We start from the raw sequence: 16,156 nt of genomic DNA, 5'->3' as shown, positions 1-16,156 counted from the left end.
TTCTCCATTTGAACCAGCAGGATGGTGGAATATATGAGGATCAGAGTGTAAAACCAGGAGTTTTTCCTTTAAAGATTCTACAAGGTCTGTTGGTGTGCCCTACATTCAGAAAAGGAATATCACACATGATATTTACCAAAGTAGCCACGTGTATCTGTGGTGATCTGTATTTTCAAAATAAAGTGCATTCTTGTAAAGCATTTCTCATATGTTTTTAATGTTCATAGGACTTTAAACATCAATGTACAATATAGGTTTTTCTAGAATTGAAGATTAATAATTTTAGGTTATTTATATTTTCTTAATATTCCACTGTCTAAAATTATTATTTGAAAATTTATGTAACTGGAAAGTAAGGTAAGACAAAAACATTTAAATCCATTTTGAAGGTGCTTATAGTATGTGTCTGTGTATATGCATCAATATCTATGTATTTTTCAGAAAACAAACCAGCAAAGGTATAATAAAAATTATAATAATTTGTAGAGTAGTCTTAAGACTTAAATTTGAATATAACATTCTGCTACAACAGAACATGTGTTTCTGTGTCACTAACTAGTTCATAGAAGATTGATAGAGAAACAATACAATTATAGCCCAGAAATCACATTGCTTAACGCCAATTTAGTAGCTTTTAAAACAGTCAGTGGAAGCTTTCTCACTATTAAAGAGAAGAACTTAGCAATAAATGAAGTCTTAAGGAAAAAACAGCTAAAAATCCTGTCAAAGTACCTTCCTTTGGAGTTAGCTTTGACTGATTTAACACTATCTAGAATCTTTATAATTTCTACAGTGTTAATGTATCCAGTAAGCTGCAAGTACAGATGGAGAAGCTGCAAAAACATTGTTAAATATTAGATTTTTAATTTTTGATGGATGTGTTCTCTTTTGAGAATTCATGCCCTCAAGGAGCTACATCTCAAAGGAGAGAGGTGAGTCCCAGCATTTAAACCTGCAGAAGATTTAATGTGATGCTTGGTAAAAATGCTGTGGAGATTTAGCTGTGCTAGGATTTATTAAGATTGTGATTGTTTTTGTTAGGACAGTGGTTACAAAGTTGCATAGGTTTTTGAATGGTTTACTTCTACAATATTTTTTCCATAAGCCTAGTTATTTCTGGCGCTTGATTTTGCCTAAAGGGACATTTTAAAAGAAAGCATACTTAGTATTACAAGCAGAAATGCTTATGCTATAGAATTGGTGAGAGTTTATTTGTGCTCTTCAAATTGCGTTTTCTCCAAAGTCTTAAAATAATAACTACAAATATCCTAGTTCCTCAATCTTTTTCTTTTCTGGATTCTCACTTATATTGGATTGAAGTTTTCCTGCTTTTAACATTGAGCATTTAATCTTACATATATAACCTCAAAAAGTATTGTTTTGATTTATTAATAGCATATTTCCCCTTTCAGCACTAAGAGGTTACTCTCCTTTTTCCCTTTTTAAGATATAATTGACATGCAGCACTGTATAAGGTGTGTAGCATAATGCCTTGAGTTACATATATTGTGAAGTGATTATTACCACAATAAGTTTAGTTGATATTTGTCATCTAATATAGATGAGAAAGGAAGAAAGAGAGAAATAAAGAGAGACAAAAAAAAAGGAAGGTAGGAAGAAAGAAAAAGAAAATCAATGTTTTTTCCTTGTGACGAGAACCCTTAGGATCTTCTCTCTTAACTTTCAAATATACTCTACAGCAGTGTTACTATAGTCATCATATTGTACATCTCATCCCCAGTACTTATTTATCTTATAACTGAAAGTTTGTATATTTGACCACCTTCATTGAATTCCCCCACCCTCAACCCCTGCCCCTGATCAACACGAATCTGATCTTTTTTCTATGAGTTCATTTTGTTTCATTTGTTTTAAATCCCACATATAAGTGGTAACATTAAGTGTTTGTCTTTCTATGTCTGACCTATTTCACTTAATAAGCATAATACCCTCTAGGTCTTTTCATGTTGTTGCAAATGGCAGAATTTCATTTTTTAGGATTGAGTAATACTTCATGGTGTGTGCGTGTGTGTGTGTGTACACACATCTTCTTTACTCATTTACTGTTGCAAACCTAGGTTGCTTTCCATATCTTGGCTATTGTAAATAATACTGCTGTGAACATTGGGGTGCAGTTATCTTTTCAAAGTAGTATTTTTGTTTTCTTTGGATATATACCAAAAAGTGGATTTACTGGATTATGTGTTCTATTTTTAGTTCTTTTAGTTTTGTTTTTTTTTTTTTTTTTTTAGAAATCTCCATACTGTTTTGGGTATTGGCTACACCAAGTTACATTCCTACCAACAGTGTAGGAAGGTTCCCTTTCCTCCACACCTTCCCCAGCATTTATCGTTTGTGGACTTTTGAATGATGGCCATTCTGATTGGTGTGAGGTGATACCTCATTGTGGTTTTGATTTGCATTTCTCTGGTAATTAACGATATTGAGCACTTTTTCATGTGCTGGCTTATATATTTTGATACAGAGTGTTACCATTTATTAATATGTGGAAAGTAGGTGGAGTAGAGGATTTAGAATAAAAGATGTTTGGTTTTAGATATATTAAGCTTGAAGTACTAACGAGGCAGCTAACTGCCTTTTGGTGATTGAAAACACAGATCCAAAGCTGAAGAGAGAGATCTCAACTAAAGCCATAATTGGAGATCATCAATATAAAAATTATTATTAGATCTATGGAAAAAAGATAAATTTTCCCAAGAAAAAAAAAGCCTACTACAAACAAATTTTGAAGACTGTGATGTGTAAGAAATGGCTAGAGCAAGAGACTGAGAAGAAGAAAGTAAAAAACCAGGGGTGAAATCAATACAGTAAAATGCAAGGTAAGAGTAGATGAAGATGATGAGCATAGTCACAATTGTCACATGTTGCTGAGAAGTCAGAGGAAATAAGCAATGAATGTTTCTACTGGATTTAGCAACAGAATTTGTTGGAAACTGGAATGAAAGAAATTTCAAAGGAATTGTAGGGGCAGAAGTGAAATGCAGTAGATTAAGGAATGTATTGGAGATGAGTAATTGGACACATTAAATGTAAACAACTTCTTCCCTAAGTATGGGTGTGAACAGAAGATATAAGCCAGTAGTTGGCTGGAATGCTAAGATTTGTCAAGGGTGGTAGATGGGGTGTTTGCTATTAGTGTTGTGATGGGTGGCTTGTGCATATGTTCAAAGGCTGGTAAGAAGGAGCAAGTAGAAGGAGACTGTGGTCTTAAGAGCAAGAATATAATTAATAGAGTAGATTACTCAGAGCTAGATTACTCAGGAGAGGAGAGGATGGATTTCTAAACACAGGAAGAAGGATTAGCTACAGTAAAAAGAAAAGGCTTCCTTTGCAACAGAGGCCACAAAGGAAAGGATGGATGCAACTTCAGGTAATTTTGTAGGTGTAGTGGCTGCAACTTGAGAGAATTCCTCAAACCACGTGATCTTCTGAATGTGTCTCTTTGTCCTTACATGCCCTAATCTTTGCAATGTGCGTTCTGTTATGTATTCAGCATGATACCTCTCTAACTGGTCTCTTGGCCTTTTTTTCATCTAACCCACTCTCTTCCCTGCTGTGAAAGGAATCTTTCTAAAATGCCAATTTGATTAGGTTACACAATGAGTTGTAAGTGTTTACCTACCTGGCTCTTTTCTAGATTATGAGCCTTTGAATTGAAGTATTGTGTTGTTCATTACTCTGTTCCACTTTTTTATGGAATGAATGCCTAGTGACTTTATCTTTAATGCCATTGGCACCAAAGTCTTTGTTTTTAATAGAGATTGTCGGGTGATAGATTGCTAAATACTTGTATAAAATCTTCTGTGGGACTTAGAGAATTCATAGTTAAGATCTTAAGGGCTTTCTTCATAGTTAAGATCTTAAGGGCTTTCTTCAAAGCCACTTCCCAACTTGCTCCAGCCCTCCTTCACTTGGATGTCTTCTATTGAAAAACCCATTTTATCAAAGTTTGTTCAGTTGTAGGTTGAATTCTTTCCCCTCCAAAAGATATTCTAAAGTCCTAACCCTTAGCACCTGTAACTGGGACATTTGGAAATAGAATCTTTGAAGATGAAGTCAAGTTAAAATGAGATTGTACTGGAATAGTGTGGGCCCTAATCTGATGACTGGCGTCCGTATAAGAAGAGGGGAATTTGTACATAGAACGCTAGGGGAGAACACCATACGAAGAGTAAGCCAGAGCCTGGTGTGATACCTCTATAAACCAGAGAGTACTGAGGGTCGTAGCTGGGAGAGGAAAGGAAGTGTTCTTTCCTAGAGCCTTTAGAGGAAGCATAGCCCTGCTGATAGCTTGAATTTGGACTTCCAGCCTCCGGAACTGTGAGAGTCTAAATTTATGTTGTTTTAAGCCACCTAGTTTGGGTTACTTTGTTATCCCAGCCCAAGAAAATGAACTCTTTCTCTCTTTCTATGTATTATTTTTTTCTTTCCCTGCTTAAATTTATTTCAAGAATCTTAAGAAAATTCCAACTAGATAAATATTCTCACTTCTTTAATGAAAGTTTTTCAACTCTCATCCATCCATGAAGCTACTTTTTCTAACTACCATGTACAATGCATAGAACAACACTGCCCTAACTTTATTATCTTTAGAAGAAAAGAAAAATGCCTTTGCTTTTTAATTTCCTCTTTCCTCTATGACTTGTTTTCTTTTTAATGTCACTGTTGTCTGACTAAGAAGAAAAATTCTAAATGACATTAATCTGTTTAAGTTTCTATGAAATAACATTTAGGCAACAACAGTGACTAAGTAGGTGTTAGGAAAGTTTTGCCTCCAGACATGGACCTCTGCCACCAGACATAAGAAGTCTCACAGGAGAAAAGTCTCCATGCTAAATGATTTCGGGAAGATCACACACAAAAAATAAAAACTAAAATGTTCCAACTCTAAAGCTGCCTCGCTACTAACAGAAGAGTTACTTGGGATTTTGTTTTCGAAATAACACAGGTATACCTCTTTTACTCTCTACTGAACCTGGAGAAAACAATAAGGCACGTTAGCATTCTTTTAAACATACTTTATCACCAAAGTCAGCAAAAATATAACCTCTTTTCTGTAGTAAACATTTAGGATGTAGCAGAGCAAACAAATCTAATTTTTAAACCAATTGCAATGGGTACATTTATCTCAATTTATGTAAAAGTATTTCAAAAGAGTATGTAAATTGAACTTTTGCATCATGAGCTGACAGATGAAACTACTTCTAGTCATAATTAGTCATATTTATGTCACAAGTAGCCATATAATATGCCCAAGGCAACTGAAGTAATAAAAATTAATGCAAGATAGAATTTGTTTTTCACTTATTACAAAATACTGCAACAAGTTAATTTCTCTTACTTTTTTATCTGAGACAGATTTTTTTATATACAGTGATGAATTATCTTAAGTGGTTACTGTCATATACTATTTTTAGTATGTAGTTCTGCTTTGTGTAGGCAGGTCCAGACCCAGGGATTACCAGTATTACTTAGGAAAATTAGCTTGTTGTTTTTTTTAGCTTAGGGAAAAGGAGGGAGACAAAGAGTTAGGCAAGAATGCTAGCGTTAATTTCTCGTGCAAAAGCAGGAAGCTATGGGACTCACTTCTGACTCATATAATCTTCCCCTGCATAAATCACAGGGAATTCAGTTTACTGAAAAGTCGTGGGTAGGGCAGAAGAGGAAAGATGAGGGTTATGCCATTAAATCTCTGTGGTCTAAACTGTCACTTGCCATCAGGAAAGACAATTGATAGGACTGCTTTACCTGTTACTAATGTGCTGGTACATCCTTGTTCTTTGCTTGCAGATGTGTAGCTGACAAACAGCATTCTTTAGCCCTGGATATAAAATTTTTATTTATTTGATTATTAGTATGATTGTTTGACAACTCCTTTTTTTGGGTTTTTTTTTTTTAACATTTCAGTGTAGCTCTGTATATATTAAGAAACACATTTGAAATAAGATGTAAATTTTAAAAATATCTGTGCTTAGGAAATAGCTTTTTAGAATTTAGAAAAGATTTTTCACTCTTTGAAGAAAAGATACAATGTAGTTTTCCCACATTGTAATGAAAATCCATCCTAAAATAATCTGTAAATGCAAGTCATGGACATGTAGTATATTTGATGAGAGAGTGTGCTTACTTAACTTCTTATATAAGCAGAGCTTTCAACAGTCCCCTTTCTTGAAGATTCAAATACTAAGTAACCCAGAATGGTAGTTTCAAACCATCTTACTAACAAATTGTTTTTAATTTTTATCTTCCTCCTCTTGGGTGCTGTTATTTCAAAAGATTTTTGTCCAACAAACAAGATTTCATTTATTTTGTAAAACTCGTATGCAGTTTTTTGAGGGGTAAATATGCTGTTTTCTCTTTTTTGTCCACCTTTATTGAGGTATAATTAACATACAGTTTTGTGTAAGATGTATGACATAATGACTTGATATATGTATATATTGCACCACTGTTACCACAATAACTTATCATATCCATCACCTCACATAGTTACAATTTTCTTTGTATGTCGTGAGAAGTTTGATATATACTCTCTTAGCATCTTCCGAATATACAATATGGTAGTGTTAATGATCACCATGCTGTAAATTACATCTCTAAACTTACTTATAACTGCAAGTTTGTACCCTTTGATCACTTTCATCCATTTCCCTCCCATCCCACCCCCATCTCTAACAACCATCATTCTGTTCTCTGCTTCTATGAAATTGACTATTTTAGATTCTATTTTGGATAAGTGAGATCATACAGTGTTTGTCTTCTTCTCTCTGACTTTTTTCATTTGGTATACTTCCCTCAAGATTTCACCCATGTTGTCGCAAATACACAAATGACAGGGTTTCCTTCTTTCGGTAGTTGAATAATATTCTATAATAATATGAATTTATATATATATATATATAATCAAATATATAAAATCAAAAATATATATGTATATATCACATTTTTCTCCCATTTGTTTATGCACTCATCTGTTGACACACATGTAGGTTGTTTCCCTGTCTTGGCTATTGTAAATGATGATGTAGTGAACGTGGAAATGCAGGTATTTCTTGGAGGTAGTGATTTCATTTTCTTCAGATAAATACCCAGAAGTAGGATTGCTGATCATATGGTAATTCTATTTTTAATTTTTTGAGGAGCCTCTGTACTGTTTTTCATAGTAGCTGGACTGATTTATATTCCAACCAACAGTGCACAAAGGCTTCCTTTTCTTGACATTGTCACCAACATTTGCTATCCCTTATCTTTTTGATAATAACCATTTTAACAGGCTTCATGTAATAGCTCATTGTGGTTTTAATTTGCATTTCCCTAATAGAGAATGTCGAGCACCTTTTGATGTACCTGTTGGCCATTTGAGCAGCTTTGGGGAAAATGTCTGTTTAGATCTCTTGCCCACTTTTTAATTGGATTGTTTGATTTTTTTTGTTGTTGTTGTTCTTGAGTTGTGTGAGTTCCTTATGTATTTTGCATACTAATCTCTCAATAGATGTAAGGTTTGCACATATTTCCTCCCATTTTGCAAGATGTCTTTCCAGTTTGTTACTGCTGCTTTTGCTGTGCAGAAGTGTTTTGTTTGATGTTGTACTTGTTTATTTTGCTTTTGCTGCTTGTGCTTTTGGTGTCATACCAATAAAATCGTTGCCAAGATCAATGTCAAAGGCGTTTTTCCCATGTTTTCTTCTGAGAGTTTTATGGTTTCAGGTTTTATATTTGTCATTAATCCATTTTGAGTTCATTTTTGTGAGTGATGTAAGATAGGGGTCTAGTTTCCTTCTGTCCTATGTGGCTGTCTAGTTTTACCAGCACCATTGACTGAAGAGACTCTCCTTTTCTCATTGAGTATTCTTGGCTCCCCTGTCGAATATTAGTTGACGATATATGCATGGGTTTATTTGGGGGCTTTTGGTTCTGTTTCATTGGGCTGTGTATCTGTTTTTATGCCAGTACCATACTGTCTTGATTGCTATAGATGTGTAATACAGTTTGAAATCAGGAAGTACAATGTCTCCAGATTTTTCTGAAATACTATAAGTATCTTTGGTTTCTCCATTATTGTGTATGAAAGACCAAAATGAGGCACTGCTGACCTAAATAATTGCTCCCCTCCCCCCACCCTGTAAATATATGAATGTGATTTTTCTTACATACATGGAAGATGTCTCTCTCTTTGTATGAAGCATGGAGAACCCGCATGGGAGCAGTGAGTATGCTGCTCTTTCATGGGAGTGAGTAAAGAGGGAGAAATGTACTTCAGTAATTCTACTTTAGAAAATAAAATTTACTTCCTCTCAGAAAAAAATGTTTATCTTATCATTAGGCACAACTGGAATCCTATTATTTCTCCTATAATTCAGATGGACTGAGGTTTAACACACTTTTATTATACAGCCTAAGAATTTAAATATTCTTGGGTATTCTTCTGAAATATTTCTGGATTTTCAAACATAAGTGGAATCACTCAGAGCGCTTATAAATTTCCTGTTCTTTTGTGGCCTTCAGTATCAAAAGCAAAAACAGAGCTAAAACAACAGAGCTAGTATCTGGGGATGCTGTAGTCAGATACCACAGTGAACATGGCCATTTACGTTAGAACACTTTGAGGTGAGTTTGCATCAATTATTGTGGGCATGCTCCTGAGACCCTCCTCTCATTCTCATTATGATTGGTGGCTTATATTGTAGAAATAAGTCACCCCTTCAGAGTTTGAACTATTATCTGTCTTATAAAGCATAAACTAAAATGTTAGATTCATAATTTACATGTACCATGTATTATGTTGAGGTTTTTTTTTTTTTATTATTATTAGAAGAATGATAGGACCGGCTAAAAGTTTGTTGACATACTTTATCCTATGATGTATCTGTTGAACGAAAGAAAAAAGCACATTGTGAAAGTTGTGAGTTAAGTTTTATTCAGGGACCTTACTGAGGAGGCCAGGGAAGCAGCTTCTCAGATAGTTCTGAGGAACTGCTTCAAAGAGGTGAGGGAGGATCCAGAATACATATGAATCTTTTGCTAGGAAAAAAGCACGCAGTCAAACAAACGTCACAATATTACTGCTGATCACAAAGAATAGATATCTCAAGTTTATGATTTTAGTGCTTTTCTATGTATGGGAAGATGAAAGAATCTGGGATCATTGAAATATTTCCTTAGATTCCTTAGAGCTATCTAGGAGCCTGTGTATCTAAAACACAGAATGCTCCCTGTTTTTCTCCATCCTGAATTCCTGTCAGGGTGCACTATCCGTGGGCAGCTGCAGTGGCTGATGTTTGATCCTTGTAGAAATGGAATGGCAGGCAACACTTCTTTCTTGACTTATTTTTCACATATTTTACCATGAGGGTAATGTGATTCAAATTTTAAATTAGCAATCTTCAGCAATCAGTGATAGGTTTATTCATATTCATAGATAAAAATTTCTCCTTAGAAATAGGTGTTTCAGAGGCAACATGGAAAAATATACTGTGACTGATTTTAGTTTAATAATATGACTTTTAATTCTGGCCCTAATGGAATTGCCTGGCCAGTGAGTCAGTTATTTTAGGGCCACTTTTTTGCAGCCCTCACCCCTGGCCTGTTGCTGCCACTGTTGGAAACCTCTCATGATGTAGCAGGTATAATTGTAATCACACACTGGAGGGGTGTGAGTATAATGTGCTTTACTATTTTCTCTAATCTGTTTCTATACCTAGAGGCTATAAAATGTGCCATTTCAGACAATACTGGGGATTCAGAATACTTACCTAGAGCCCAAAATGACCCATAATTTTCAGATTATTCTTTTTGCCATTGATAGCCAGAAGCCCGCAGTTGATCTTGAGGATGACTAGCTCGGTGCCAGTCAGGGCTAAAGACTGGGAGTGAGATGTCTGCCTGGGCCGGGAATCTCCGTGCTCAGCTCCTCCTGGTTCTCTAGGGGTCCTGGGGCTTTCAGCTTCTCTAGATGAACTGTGCAGCCACTCCCCTCCGAGGTGCGGCCACGTTTTATCCAGCGCTGCTCAGAGAGGCGATAGATAGAGTGTAGACCCCGATCTTTGTGTGGCCCAGCAGCCTCCATCCTCCCATGCATTCTGAAAGCATCTCCTCCCTCTCTCCCACCTCTTTGAGCTTGTTCAGGCTTTAGTAGAATTCCTCAGGGAACTGACACTTTCTTGAGTTTAAAAGCCAAGAAAGCAGGCTAGTTACTACTACTTTTGCTTCTATAATACCACCTTTCTCTCAGAAAGTGGGCATAAAGAGCATGGTTACATGAATAAGGAGAAAGGAAAACTACAGAACTGACAGACTAATCTCACAGTCAATTTCATTTTCATTGTTCTTTAATATTATGATTAAACCGGTTTGAGTTGTTGACTATGGGGATAACTTGGACTTTCACAAAATCAAAGTTCTTAAGTGACTTTAACACAATAACTCCACAGAAAAACAGACCTAGCATGAATTTTTTATAGATTCCCTAATTCCCAAATAGCCATTATTCCTAAATGAGACTCCACATACCTATGAAACTAACAGGGTAGTGGGTTCTCCTACCACCTGTGATAATCTCTTCTAGTACTTAATGACTTACTATCTAAAATATATTGTTCATACAGTATCATTTATGGAGCACCTACTACGTGTTGATGAAAGCTCCATTAGCAATCAAGAAGAGAAAAGGGAATGCTATTCAAACCTAACAGGATTATAACCTAGGAGACACTTTCAGAAAGTTCTAAGTACTGTTCCACGAGTTATATACATTTTCAAGACAAAGGATTGTACATCAAAATGACATATTGGTATTTTACATGAAGTTCACCAAGGATGCATAGGCCAGGTAAGCATGTACAGAGCAAATAGCAAGTCACCATGACCTTCCATAGAGTTGGGAAAGAATGCTACACTTTTAAGTTGTTACATCGCTAGTTTCAGAAGAAGGGGGAAAAGAAGATTTTTATGGTCCAGCAGGCACTCCCATCTTTGAAAAGGTGTGGTTAACATGTAATGCAGATGCATGCTGCACATTCAGGAGGGAGAGGGGAAGCCCAAATGGACACAGAGGAAGAATTTTATGTTTAAATTTTCTTGTCCTGCCTTAAAATATAAATTTTCTTTCATCATATGTGTCAAGCATTTTTCCAAATAGTAGGAATATATTAGTGAACAAAATAGATACAAATCCCTGCTCTCATCGTGCTCATATTCTAGTGCATAATGATTTTAAATGACAGGCTTAGTGGAATGAAGCTGTAAACACATGCCTGTACTTAAACTTAATTAACAAAATATTATCCCAATTTGTAGACAACCAACTGACTATTAGCATATAAATATATTTTTCATAGGTACTATTCCTGGACCATTTATTTTTTGTCTAGCAGCAGACACTTCTTGTGTCCTGTGACATACTGAGAGTTATGAAAGTGAATATTGTTGATTTTATGACAACATAAAAATGTCCTACGTAATGACAGAAATAAGTAAGCTTTGACTTTTTTTATAATTATAGATTAAACAACTTGCTTACAAAACTAGGCACCAAGTAGATAGTAAGGTAGTTGTTTAGTAATTGAGAAAGAGTTCCATAGATAAGAAGGAAATAGTTAAGAAAAATTTAGAACTATATAATATTGCTTATTACATTGCATTTACAAAATACATGTTTTTGATTTATTATAAATAATAGCTTTTTCTCATTTGGCAGTATCTTGTCTGTGGAAATATTTAACTAACATACAGTAGAACAAATAAAATTAGTTCTGTATGATGTATTCCACGTGATAATATAGCACAAAAAAAGACAGAGAATGGAGCCAGTTTGGAACAAAGAAATAACGCCAGACAGTAACTGGAATCCATAGGAAGAAATGAAGAATATCAGAAAAGGTATGTATATAGGTTAATAAAAAAAGAAAACCTTCATATATGTGTGTATATTTTCTCCTTTGTTCTCTTAATTTCTATAAGATTTTATAAGCAATACTTTTAATACTATGTTGCTGGGTTTATAGCATATATAAGCACAAGTGAGGGAGTATGGAACAGATCTATATTGAAACAAAGTTTCCATATTTTACTGAAATTAAATTAATGTTGATCTGAAGTGGCATTTGAGCAGAGATTTAAATAAAACGAGATATGAGGCATAGGACTATCGGAGCAGAGTGTTTCAGACAATTTGCAGGAAAGATGCAAGGCAAATGTGTTGGGTTTATTGAGGAAACCAAGAAGGTTGGAGTGGAGTCTACAATGGAGGGAAACTCATTACTCAGTCACTTCAACACATTCACATTTTTATATACACTGTGTGATCCTTAATAACTATTATATTAGTTAAATTCATTATTTTTTATATATGCTAAGGGATAAAGAAAATGTCAAAAAAAAAAAAAAGGCACAGAAAATGGTAATAATAGGTAATTGAGGAGTCCAGCTCCAGGCCAAAATCCTATGTGTGATCTTTTAAGCCCAACCATTTGTAATTACAAAGGCTCTACCTGGAAGATCTCATGGAAGAAAACTGCCCTCTCCTCAGCAGATCTGGTATCAGTCTGGAGGGAGTTACATTCAAGGATTCTGCTCCTCCCTTGCCCAGTCATGCTCTTAATATGCATGTTTTTTTCAGTCCTAGCCCAAATACCTCAGTTTGGAGACATTTTTATCAGGAGCACTTGGCCAAGGCTTCTCTCAGGTGCCTCTTCTGAGACCACATTATTGGAAAGCCTCGAGGATATTTTTCTTCATTCTGACTCAGTATTCAGAACTTTCTCCCTTGCACCCATCTCTCCCTCTCCACCAAACACCTGGGTTCATAAAAGGGCCGGAGCCCTTTGCTAGGGGTCTCCTCAGCAATGAGAATTCTGAAGTCTGTGCTGGTCTGCCTGACCCTTGCCTGGTGCTATTCTGTGGGAAGAATGGAACCCTGGGGGAGCCAGTGCTTTCTCATGTTTAGCCTCTTACTTATACCATCACTGATTAAAATCTTTACTCTTACTTCTGTTTTAATCAGCTACTCAGTCAGTCACCTGGCAGGTTAGCTGTCTCCAATTTAGCTTCACTCCTGAGAGAAATGTCTTTCTCTTAAATTAATGTCACCTAGTCATGGTACCTGATTAGATTCCCATTCTTTACACTAAGAATTACATATGCTCAAATATGGTTTCAGACATTACACTCTTTGCCCGCAGGAGAGGCACAAGTGCAGAATCAAATTCCATAAGCAGTGAGATCAACTATGTTATGCACTGTGAACAAAAGCTGGAGTAAGGCAGAGGCAAAATGGAAGTCAGAATTTGATGGCTAATTCAAAATATTATTATATTAATGCTATGGTCTAAATGTTTGTGTCCCTCCCAAATTTGTATGTTGAAATCCTAATTTCTAAGGTGATGTTAATAGGAAGTAGGGCCTTTGGAAGGTGCTTATGTTATGAAAAGTGGAGCCCTCATGACTGGGATTAGTGCCCTTATAAAGAGTCCACAGAGCTCCCTCGCCCTTTCTACCCTGTGAGGGAACAAGAGAAGTCTGCAACAAAGAAGAGGGCCCTCACCTGACCATGCTGGCACCCTAATCTTAAATTCCAGAACTATTGTTTATAAGTGATCCAGTCTGTGATATTTGTTATAACAGCCCCAATGGACTAAGACAATTAACAACTAACTTTAACCCAGAGATCTGAATCCAGAAAGTTAGACAAGAGTTTGAACTGGAAAAGAATAGGTGACAGGAACAAGACAGCCATCTAGTAGAGGGGTTCTAAAAATCTTTTGTCACCTCTTAAGAAGTAAGGATGTCCTTGGAGTATCAGGCACACAAGAATTAGGAGACAGTGGCTACTTGACTCAGGACAACTACTAAATACATATAAGTTAATCTATGAACTAACAGAAAACATCTCATCCAACTGGGTGCAAAGCCAGGACCCCATTTCCTCTGAGTGCAACTTCACTACAGAGAACATAGGATGTATATGATCATTAAATGAAACAGAGAATGAGGTCTATAACAAGAACAGTCCAATTAGGGGTGTATTTTTCTCACAAAATGGAAATCCTCACCACTGCTTTTCAACATCGTACTGGAAGTACTAGTTAATACAATAATACAGGAAAATGAAATTAAAAGTTTATAGACTAGGAGAGAAGAAATAAAACTGTCTTTGTTTGCAGATGACATGATGAACTATGTAGAAAATCCAAAAGAATAAAAAACTGGAACTAATAAGCAATTATAGTAAAGTTACAAGGTACAAGTTTAATATACAAACATCAATTGCTTTCCTGTATGCCAACAATGAACAAGTGGAATTTGAAATTAAAAACACAGTACCATTTACATTAACACCCAAAAGTGAAATCCTATGGTATAAGGCTAACGGAATATGTACAATGTCTATATAAGGAAAATTACAAAACTCTGATGAAAGTAATAAAAAAGAACTAAATAAATAGATTTATGCTCCTGGCTAGGAAGACAAAATATTTTCTAGATGTCAGTTTTTCCCAACTTGATCCTTAGATTCCATGCAATCCCAATCAAAATTCCATCAGTTATTTTACGGGTGTGACAAACTGATTCTAAAGTTTATATGGAGACCCCAAAGTGTCGGAATAGCCAACAAAATATTGAAGGAGAAGAATGTTGAAAGTTGGAGGACTGATGCTACCAGACTTCAAGACTTAGTATAAAGCTGTATTAATGAAGACATTGTGGTATTGGTGAAAGAATAGACAAAGATCAAAAAAAACAAGAATACAGAACCCAGAAATAGATCTAAATGTATATAGTCAACTGATCTGTGATAAAGGAGCAAATGCAACCCAAGGAAGCAAAGATAATCTCTTTAACTAATGATGTTGGGACAACTCCACATGTTAAAAAAATGAATTTAGACACAGATTTTATATACTTCACAACAATTACCCAAAATGAATCATAAACCTAAATATAAAATGCAAAACTACAAAACTCACGTATGATAACATAGGAGAAAACCTAGATAACCTGAAGATGGTGATGGCTCATTAGATTAATTGTCAAAAGCATGATCCATGAAAGAGATAACTGATAAGCTGGATTAATTAAAATCAAAAACTTCTGCTCTGCAAAAGACAATCTAAAGATAAGCCACAGACTGGAAGAAAATATTCGGGGAAGACACATCTGGTAAAAGACTGCTGTCCAAAATATGAGAACTCTTAAAACTGAACAATAAGAAAATGACCTGATTTTAAAATAAGCCAAAGACCTTAACAGATATTTCATCAAGGAAAATATATAATTGGCAAGTAAGTATATGAAAAAATGCTCCACATCATATGTCATCAAGAAAATGCAAACCAAAACAACAATGAAATACCACGATACACCTATTAGAATGGCCAGAATCTGGAACACTGTCAACACCACGTCCTGGAGAGAATGTGGAACAACAGGAATTCTCATTTATTGCTGATGGGAATATTGAATGGTACAGCCAATTTGGAAGACAGTTTGGCAGTTTCTTACAAAACTAACCATACTCTTACCCTGAGACCCAGCAATCAGACTCCTTGGTATTTACCCAAAGGAGTTAAAAACTTCTATCCACACAAAAAAAACCTGCACACATATTTATAGCAGATTTATTCATAATTGCTAAAATTGGCAATTTTTAGCATAATTTGCTTTGGAAGCAAACAAGATGTCCTTCAGTAGGCGAATGGATAAATAAACTGTGGTGTATCCAGACAATCGAGTATTATTCAGCACTAAAAAGAAATGAGCTATCAAGCCATGAAAAGACAGGGGGCTAACTTAAATTCATATTACTAAGTGAAAGAAGCCAATCTGAAAAGGCTAAATATTGTCTGATTCCAACTACATAACATTTTGGAAAAGGCAAAAAACTATGGCGACAGTAAAAAGATCAATAGTTGCCAGGGATTAAGAGGGAGGGAAAGAGAAGGATGTATAGGCAGAGCACAGATAATTCTAAGGGCAATGAAACTACTCTGTATGATACTATAATGGTATATACATGTCATTATAAACTTGTCCAAACCCTTAGAATGTACAATATCACGAGCAAACTGTAAGGTAAATGATGGATGTTAAGTGATAATGATTTTTCAGTGCAGTTTCATCAGTTGCAGTCAATTCTGGT

The sequence above is a fragment of the Camelus dromedarius genome, chromosome 3 (genome assembly GCF_036321535.1).
Source record: "Camelus dromedarius isolate mCamDro1 chromosome 3, mCamDro1.pat, whole genome shotgun sequence".
Classification (NCBI taxonomy): domain Eukaryota; kingdom Metazoa; phylum Chordata; class Mammalia; order Artiodactyla; family Camelidae; genus Camelus; species Camelus dromedarius.
Note: the sequence above shows the minus strand (reverse complement) of the source record.